This window comes from Chelonia mydas, chromosome 6 (assembly GCF_015237465.2).
Source record: "Chelonia mydas isolate rCheMyd1 chromosome 6, rCheMyd1.pri.v2, whole genome shotgun sequence".
NCBI lineage: Eukaryota > Metazoa > Chordata > Testudines > Cheloniidae > Chelonia > Chelonia mydas.
In genome coordinates, this window is record NC_051246.2 from 16,941,445 (window position 1) to 16,950,637 (window position 9,193).

The 9,193-nt window shown below is 53.8% G+C and overlaps 1 pseudogene; it reads left to right on the plus strand.

The window, feature by feature from the left end:
* Window positions 1-1,046: 1,046 nt before the first annotated feature.
* Window positions 1,047-5,535, plus strand: LOC102945330 (annotated as a pseudogene).
* The last annotated feature ends 3,658 nt before the right edge of the window (window positions 5,536-9,193 follow it).

Consider the following 9,193-nt stretch of genomic DNA (forward strand, 5'->3'; position numbering starts at 1 on the left):
TAAAGTTTGCTTTGTTTATTATTAAACCCAGTTTCTGTAATTTCTAACTGGGGGCGGGGAGGGGAAGAAGTTGTGCATATCTTCTACCACATGGAGGGAGGGGGCAAATTTATGAGCTTGCATTGTATAGATTTCTCTACAGCGCAAGACAATATACCTTTGGGTCTGCACTCCAAGGGAGGTGGATACCTGAGTGCTGGGACAAATCCCTTAAGCTGAGGCTTTCCAGAGCTGATCTCAGTGTCTGTGTTGTTCTGCAGTTGGGTATGGCCCTGCCTCTGGGTGTGCTGGAGGAGGCTTACTGGCCTGGCTCAGCAAGACAGGTAAAAAGGGGGTCCATGCTTGCAGAACAGGTGATCTCAGTGGTGTCCCCGCACATGAGGTGGCATCCCAAAGGGGGGCAACCCGTCTCAGGGGATCCTGATTCAGCCCCCACATAGGCTGTCATTTCAGAAAATCCTGAGAGGTACGGGGAGCAAAGCTGTGTTTGAACATTATAGGCGATCCTGTACCCTGAAAAGGTAGGTGAGGCAAAAAACGGAGCAGATAGACCCATGGAGGGAGGGCAAGACAAGGTCTAGGGTGGCAATGGCCCCCCTTGCTCCATAGCAAGTGATGCCCCTGCCCAACAGCTGCCCAACCCACAGCCCTGGAGATCTGCACCCTGGCAAGTGCCCAGGCAGAGCACGGACAGCTACCGGCCATGCTTCCTCCACCGGCCATCTGTCCTGTGCCACGACTCCGCCAGCCACCAGGGCCCCAGGGGCAGGGGCATCTTCCCTCCCCAAAGCCTGTTCAGTCATTGGCCGTTCACTCAGGACCCCAGTGAAGGGTCTGGCTCCAGGGTCATTCTGGGAATGGGGAGAAGCTTCCCTGAGGAACGAGATACCCCCTCTGAGACCCACCGAGCAGGGACATGACACAGCGCTGCTCCCACCTGTGTTAGTGGGGAAAGGCCCCATGCTCTCAACTTCCCTGAGCCAGCTAGTCCCTCCCTCCCCTGGATTTACCCTGTCCCCCTCTGCTTCCCCAGGCTGGACTCGGCCATGAGGTTCTCGTCCCTGGACGTCTCTCACGCCGACCTGCTGAACATGAAGTGGCCCTATGCGGGGAATGAGCAGAGCCAGGGGTACCTGGCCAACCTGATCCGCTGCTTCCCCTGCTGTTACCACCTGGACGCCAGCAGCCACCCCATCAGCTGGAATGTCATGGACCCCTTTGGTGCCATGTGTGACATTCTGTACCTTGGGGGAGCGTCCTGGAACCCCCATATTCCTCATTTATATATGATTGTGATCTTGCATATAAAGTAGGCCATGTGAGGTATCAGGGGAAAGGTTATGATCTGTTGAAAGTCATTTTCCTATCCATATATGTATATCATTAATGCATATGAAGTTATGAGAATTGTGTTGTATGATTGTCACTAAAGCATGCTGTAAGTTGGGGAATCAGTCAGATATAAGCCCCCTGGAGGCAACAGCAAGGAAAGTAACCAATGCCCAGGCGGGGTGTCAAACAACCCATCAACAGCCATTGTATAGCACCCACACCCCACCCACACCAAGGGAATTGCTCAACCTTGCTTGGGGACTCAGCAATGCCCACAAGACATGCCTGGACTTGTGTTCTAAAGCACATGGGACTGAGGGTATAAAACATAACACAGGGGCCCCATGCTTGGCCTTTTCTCCTGCCCCCACCTGTGCTGCAAGCAACAAAGACACTCACAGAAGATTGAAGACTCCAGCAGAGGAGACTAGTCCAGATTTCAAGGGTGAAATCTGTGTACTATCAACTGTAATAGCCAGTGGGGTGAGAAAAATTGCTTAATCTAGATGTTGTCCAGTCTAATAGGGTTGAGAGTTTAGACTGCATGCTTATAGTTTATTTTCCTTTGGTAACTAACTCTGACTTTTTGCCTATCACTTATAATCACTTAAAATCTATCTTTTGCAGTCAATACATTTGTTTAACTGTTTATCTTTACCAGTGAGTTTGCCTGAAGTGTATGGTAAATATGCTCAGGTTTTGCAAAGGTTGGTGTATATCCCCTTTCCATTGATGAAATGGGGAAGGGTGGGGATCTGGGACCAATTCATAAATTTGCACTGCCCATCTTGAGCATCTACTACGGTGTCAGCCAATCACTGCATGGGCGGGCTCCGGGACAGCTAATCAGAGAGCTGGGTAGCTCTGGCTCCCTTCATGGCTCCATGCCCATCACATGGCTCCAGTGGGTGTGCGGGTCACCAGCCCCTTTGACCCGTCTCCCCCACACTCAGGATCTCCCCTGCAATACCAGCCCAGGGGCCACAAAACAACTGAGGGATCAGACCCCCAAATCAAAGAGACAAGCCCCCCAGCCCTCACTCCCCATAGACCTTGTCCCATATTACCCCCAACACTCAACCCCCCCACATCACAATTCCCTCCCTGCCTCTCCTGCCCAACCCTAGGGTCACCCCACATCCCCCCACTCAGCCCCCAATGTCTTCTCCTTGCTGCTCCCCACATTCCCCTGCAACTCCCCAGTCTCTGCTCCCCAGAGCCTGGGGCAGCCATTTTCCCTGGCCTTGCCCCCGAGAAATCATTCTGAGGAGGCAGCCATCTTGGCTAAGGGCAGCTTGTGGTGTCAGCCACACTGTCAGGGACAGGAGAGGGCGGCCATTTTGGGGAAGGGCAAAAAACACTCGGAGAAGGCGCAGAAGATCACGACGCTGAAACCGCACAATAAACATTTGGAGGCTCCTGGCACAGTCGTGAGAGTGGGAATTGCTGTCCCTCCCCCAGCTCTGATCCCCAACACCCTTGTATCTCTGGCAGGTTCTCAGTGTCATGATGAACATAAACCGCGGGAACCGGCTGGACATGAGGTGCTGGTGGATACATGGCCCGAGTTCAAAGCCATCCTCACCCGGTCGCACAGAGAGGTGCTGCCCCTTAGCCACCGCACTGCACCTGGGGGACTGGCTGGCTCAGGCAGGGTTGAGGGGTGGGGAGGAGGGGAATTGGGATTTGGGGCCTTTCCAGGCTGGATCAGGGTGGGCAGGCAGATCAGTCATTCCTTTGTGAGTTCGCCACCCTGCTCCATGTCTCCCCCGGCAGGTGGCATCGGACAACGCTGATTTCTACACCAACACATACGCAGCGTTCTACCGGGACCTAGGCGCCAACCGGGCCCTGCTGGGCAGTGCTATCAACTGGGGCCAGGCCTTCTGCATCCTCGGTAACATGGGCCCCACAGCACTGGGGAGAGCCACACAGCGATTGAGCAGATAAATCATGTCTGGGCGCGACCGCTGGATCCCGTCCTACAGTGCCAGCCCCGAAGCCCTCAGCTCCCCTGAGGCTGTGCGGCTGCTCCCATGAGCTCTCTGGGGTCAGGTACCTGTGGGGCAGCCCCTTGCCAGGGCTGGGCAGGGGTCAGCTCACCTGACCACATCCTCTTCCCTGAGGGCTGGGGCTAGGGGATTGGAAGCTCAGACTCCTGTCCCCTGTGCCAGGCTGAGCTCCCCACACATATGGACCCTTTTCTCACCAACCTACAGTGCCCGTTCCCACTGCTCACGGTGCATTCCTGCCACTTGCAGGGCTCCAGAATGGGGTGTACGAGGCCTCCAGGGACATCGCCAAGGCTAAGGCAGTCCAGCTGGAAGCATCCCGCTACTTCACCTACCTCCACCCAGATCCCAGCACCATGCCCGAGATCCGGTCAGTGTCTGCCTGCATCACAGGGCCCCACAGGGGGTGTGGTAGGGAAGGGGACAGCCTGAGAGGCTGGGGCATTGGCCAGCATGGCACTGGGATACCCACGCTCTGGCTGGCTATTCCCCATGCAGGGCCTGGGGCCCTGTTGCCACCAGCAGAATCCCAGTGGGACTGGCGCTAAGCCCAACCTCCCTCAGGGACCCCGCTGGGACTGGGGAACATAGCCATTGGGTGGGGCCAGGTACGGGGAGGGCCCTGTTCAGCTGCTGCACAGGGCCCCAGCCTCTGCCAGAAAACCCTGATGCAAATGGCTTCTATGCCACCAGTGGGAGCCACCCACAGCCCCTGGGGAAGGGCACTCCTGCAAATAGCTATCAGCCCTGGCTGGGCTTGGGCAGTGAGCGAATCTGCTCACCCTGTCCCTTCACCACATCTGTCCTGGACCAGGATGGAGAGGAACTTTCCCTCTCCACAGCCTATTCAGACTTCGGCTCCTCACCCAGAACCCCAGGAGGGGCAGATACCCAGGGGGCATCTCTACCAGGAAGGGAAATGAGACACTCAGTTCTAACTAGAAGGGACATTAGGCAGAGCTGCCACTGTGTGGGTTAGTGTCCCATTCCCCACCCCCTGATCCAGCCAACTCTCCCCTCCACTTGGCTACAGCATCCCCCTTTGCTGATTCCCATGAGTTTGGCGGGGTCTCATGATGACCTTCATGGGAATTCCCCTCTGCCTGGGGGGGAAGCCCCCTCCGATTGGCTGCCTCTCACAGCTGCTGCAGTAAGAGTTCCCTGCCCCTCCCCGCAGACAAGTGACACCCTTGTCATGGGTGAGCTGGGGAGGGGGGGAAGAGGCAGCAAGAATTGCTCAGCATCTCAGGGTGACATCGCTTCTGCTCCCCATCCCTTCCTGTGAGCAGTGGGGACAAGATGGTGCCTGGGCTTCCCCCTTCCCTGGAACACCTGGCCTGGGGGAGGGGAGCTCGCTGCAGCCCCCACAGGGCTGGGAGGGGTGGAACAACATCACGAGGTGCAGAGGGGAGGCTGGGGACAGAGCTGATGGGTGACTGTGAGGGGCAGAACTGATGGGGCAGAATGAATTGCTGTATGGGAGATGGAGAGATGTGGGACTAGGAGCTTCTGCAGTGGGGCCCATAACACCCTAATAAATCTGGGAGTGTTGGCAACACGCGGAGGTGGAAGGAGTTCAACTAGCAAGGGACACCAGCAATCACAACATAATCTTTAAAAAAAGCCTCATGATCTTAGGGCCAACCTCATGATTCTGGGGTCTGACTCCCGATCACTGACCCTTGGGGCTTGGCCCTGCTGCTCACTGCCGCCCCAGACTGGACCCGTCTGTGAGGCTGTCATCCCTGGATGTTTCCCACGCCGACCTGCTGAATGAGACGTGGGCCTTTGGGGGGAACGACAACAGCAGGAGGTACCTGGCCAACCTGATCCGCCACTTCCCCAGTGTCTGCCTCCTGGACGCTGCTGGATGCCCTGTCAGCTGGATCATTACAGACCCGTGTGGCATCATGACTCACGGCTACACCCTCCCCCAGCACCGGGGACGCGGCTACATCCAGGTGCTGCTGAATGTCATGGCCAAGCAGATGCACGCATGGGGCTATCCCAGCTACGGCCACGTGGCCGTGGACAACTACCCCATGCAGAGGCTGCAGGAGAGGCAGGGCTTCCAGTGCCAGCCCAACTGGTGCCACTTCATCCTCCATAACACAGCACTGCATAGAACCCCCACGTTAACCCCCAGCCCAGCAGCAGGCATAGCCCCCGCATGAGCCCCCAGCCCAGCCACCCAGGGGACCTGCCAGGATGGGGCTAAGGGAAGCCAAGGGAGGGTGTGGGGGAGTCTGGGGATCAGTGTTATGTCCAGTGGAACCAGTAACATCTCCCAGCGCCAGCCTCACATGGGGCCTGCTACCTGCAGCCCCAAAGGCCTTGCCCTCCCCGATGATACTCATCTTTAGAGGGTCTGTCCTACTCTCCTAAGTACCATAACCTGCTCTCCTTGGTGGACCCTACCCCCCAAGACCTGTACGCGCAGCACCCCCATCCCACTTCCCCTACACTGCCCCATCCCAGTTCCTCTTCCAGACATGCCAGCAATGGATCAATGATCTTCCACTTAATCAAGTTACATGCTCACCCTCCTCCTGCATCTGCTCTGCTCCTTCTCCCCTGCTTTCCCTGGGACATCCTGCTCAGCCTATTGCATCTCTAACTCCGCCAGTCAGTGTGTCACCCTCCCCACACCCTGGCAGAGACATCTCCCGATCTCCCTCTCCCCCGCTTCTCTGGGGCTTGTCACGTTTCTCGCCATTGCAGTCTGCTCTCATCAGCTCCTTTCGCCACTCCTGGACAATACAAATGGTAGCAGCTTTAAACGGGGCAGGAGGGGCTGTGCAATAGGTCCCCATTCAGCAACATCTCCTTGAGCACAACGGGCCGGGCATGATGTTTCTAACACACAATACCTGTTCCATATTGATACTAACCAGCCCGAAAGTGTTCCCATGCCAAGGACTCCCTCAAGGGCCAGTCTGTCTCAGTAACTCATGGGTTAAATACCTCCTGGGGATGTTGATTATCCTCAAACCAAACTTCACTATCCCCAAAGATTCCCGGCCTGAGGTCACACTCAAAACCAATCCAGATGTGTTAAATTCAGCACCACACAGCCAAGACACCCAAATCCCCTTAACTCCACCCACCGGCATTGACTGATAGCAGGAAGCATTTGGGGCTTTGTGATCCCAGCTGCAATTAAATTGATTGTTGAAGACACCTTTGAATATTTCCCCTGGCACGGCTGGGACCTCGTGGGTGATGGGAATGGCAGAATTACAGCTAGGGCCTCACAAGAGGAAGTTACTCACCTTGTGCAGTAACGATGGTTCTTGGAGATGTGTCCCCTTATGGGTGCAGTGTCCCTTTGGTAGCAGTGTCCCGTTGAGCCCGCTCATGTGCTCTCCCTCCCTTGTGGTCTGCCTAAAGGCTCTTTAGCACTGCACGGGCGAACTCCCCTCACTTCCTTCTCTACCACAGAGCCCCATAGAGAACTCCGAAGTAGAGGGGAAGAAGGCGGGTTGTGGAGCACCCACAGGGACACACGTCTCGAAGAACCATCGTTACTGCACAAGGTGAGTAACTTCCTCTTCTTCTTCGAGTAGTGTCCCTATGGGTGCTCCACTTTAGGTGACTCTGGAGCAGTACCCACCACTGGAGGCTGGGACTTTGGAGCGGAGTCTTTTACTACAGAGAGCACTGTGGAGTCGAAGATGGTGCAAGTAGCCAAATGTTCAGTGATCGCATTATGTTCTGTGAAAGTATGGACAGAGGCCCCAATCATTGCTCTATAGATTGGGGAGATAGGGGTATCCCTATGGAATGTGATTGAGGTCAGAACTGATCTCATGGAGTGCATATGGATGGAAGCAAGTTGCGCCCTTGCTAATTGATTAATGCAACTAGAGACCCATTTGGATAGTCTTTGAGGAGATATCACAGAGCTTTTGGATCTTTCTGTGGATGAAAGGAAGAGTTTAGGAGATTTCCTGAAGTCCTTAGTCCTGTCCAAGTAGAATGCTAATGTCCTTCTAATATCTAGCATATGCACAATTGTCTCCCAGTTGTCACAATGTAGTTTTGGGAAAAAAACAGGGAGATGGATCTGTTGAGTCATATGGAAAGTGCAGAAAAAGTCAGGTGAAAATTGGGATATGGCCTTAGAGTTACTTTTTTTTTTTTTTTTAAAGACAAAGGCCGTGAATGATGGGTGTGCCATCAGGGGCGCTATTTCTCCTATGTGCCTAGCTGAGGTGATGGCAATTAGAAATGCTGTAATCATAGAATATCAGGGTTGGAAGGGAACTCAGGAGGTCATCTAGTCCAACCCCCTGCTCAAAGCAGGACCAATCCCCAACTAAATCATCCCAGCCAGGGCTTGGTCAAACCTGACCTTAAAAATATCTAAGGAAGGAGAGTCCACCACCTCCCTAGGTAACGCATTCCAGTGGTTCACCACCCTCCTAGTGAAAAAGTTTTTCCTAATATCCAACCTAAACCTCCCCCACTGCAACTTGAGACCATTACTCCTTGTTCTGTCATCAGGTACCACTGAGAACAGTCTAGATCCATCCTCTTTGGAACCCCCTTTCAGGTAGTTGAAAGCAGCTATCAAATCCCCCCTCATTCTTCTCTTCCGCAGACTAAACAATCCCAGTTCCCTCAGCCTCTCCTCATAAGTCATGTGTTCCAGTCCCCTGATCATGGACAGGTATAAGAGAGAACAAGTTGCCCTGGACTCGGAGGGAGGTCTAATCCAAGCCCTGAGAACTAGATTAAAGTTCCAGGCTGGAGCGGGTGATGTCACATGGAGGAAGAGAGTCCCAATGCCCTTAAAGAATCTACGCATTAGTGGTTGAGCAAACTCCAAGTGGGAAGTCATTTTCACCATGAGATGTACCTTAAGGGAGCTGAGTGAGAGTTTAAAATGTAGTGCAAAATCAAAGGGAGGAAAGAAGAAGTTGGGTCTGTCCGTTTGGAATAGTGCAAACTTGGAGTCGTTTCCATTTTGTAGATAGGTATGTGGAGTGGTCAACTTGTGGTTGTGTTGCAACATGTGTTTCAGCTTGACAGAGCATTCTGCTTCTAAGCCTTGGAACAAAGAAAGATCCAAGCCTGGAAGCGGAGGACCCATGGGTTGGGGTGAAGGGTCAGCCCATTGTTTTGAGAGAGCGGGTGAGGAATGGGCTGACGTCAGAGGAACAGGACGGCATATTGCCATCTGCATCAGGTAAGGGAGCCAGACTTGCCATAGTCAAGAGGGGCAATCGCAATAACTCTCGCTTTGTTTTGTTGAATTTTCAACAGAATCTGGGATAGGGTAGGAAACTGGGAAAAAAGGTATACAAGTGGGCCCTGTCCCCTGGGAAGGTGAGGGCAACTGCCAGTGAATGTTTTCCGAAGCCGGCCCTGGAGCAGTAACAAGGACCTTTCTTGTTCCGATAAGTAGCGAAGAGATCCATAGGCTGGGTTCCCCAAAGGGTGGCTATATCTTGATACACCTCTGTATTCAGTATACACTTATTGTTGTGAGAAAAAATGGGGTGCAGACTGTTCTCACTTTTGAGCCCTGGACCTCTTACACTGTGGCTCATAACAGCACAGAGATGGTGAGTATTGAGAAGATTGTGATCTGTGGTGTGGTTGAGAGGTATATCTTCTCTTCTGTTCCACAGTGTAGATTCCTAAGGAGTGTAGTGCGGTCCGAGAATCCTTCAGGATGTGGAGAGAAAATCTGTCTTCTCCGCAAAGAGTTTGGCCCTTCAAATTGGAAGTCTGTAGCTCTTTGGGCAATCTAGAGAGGTGTAACAAACAAAAAAACAACCCACAACCCACCTCAGTACCACTGTCATGGAGACTGGGCGGGCAGCTGTAACAGCTACATCCAG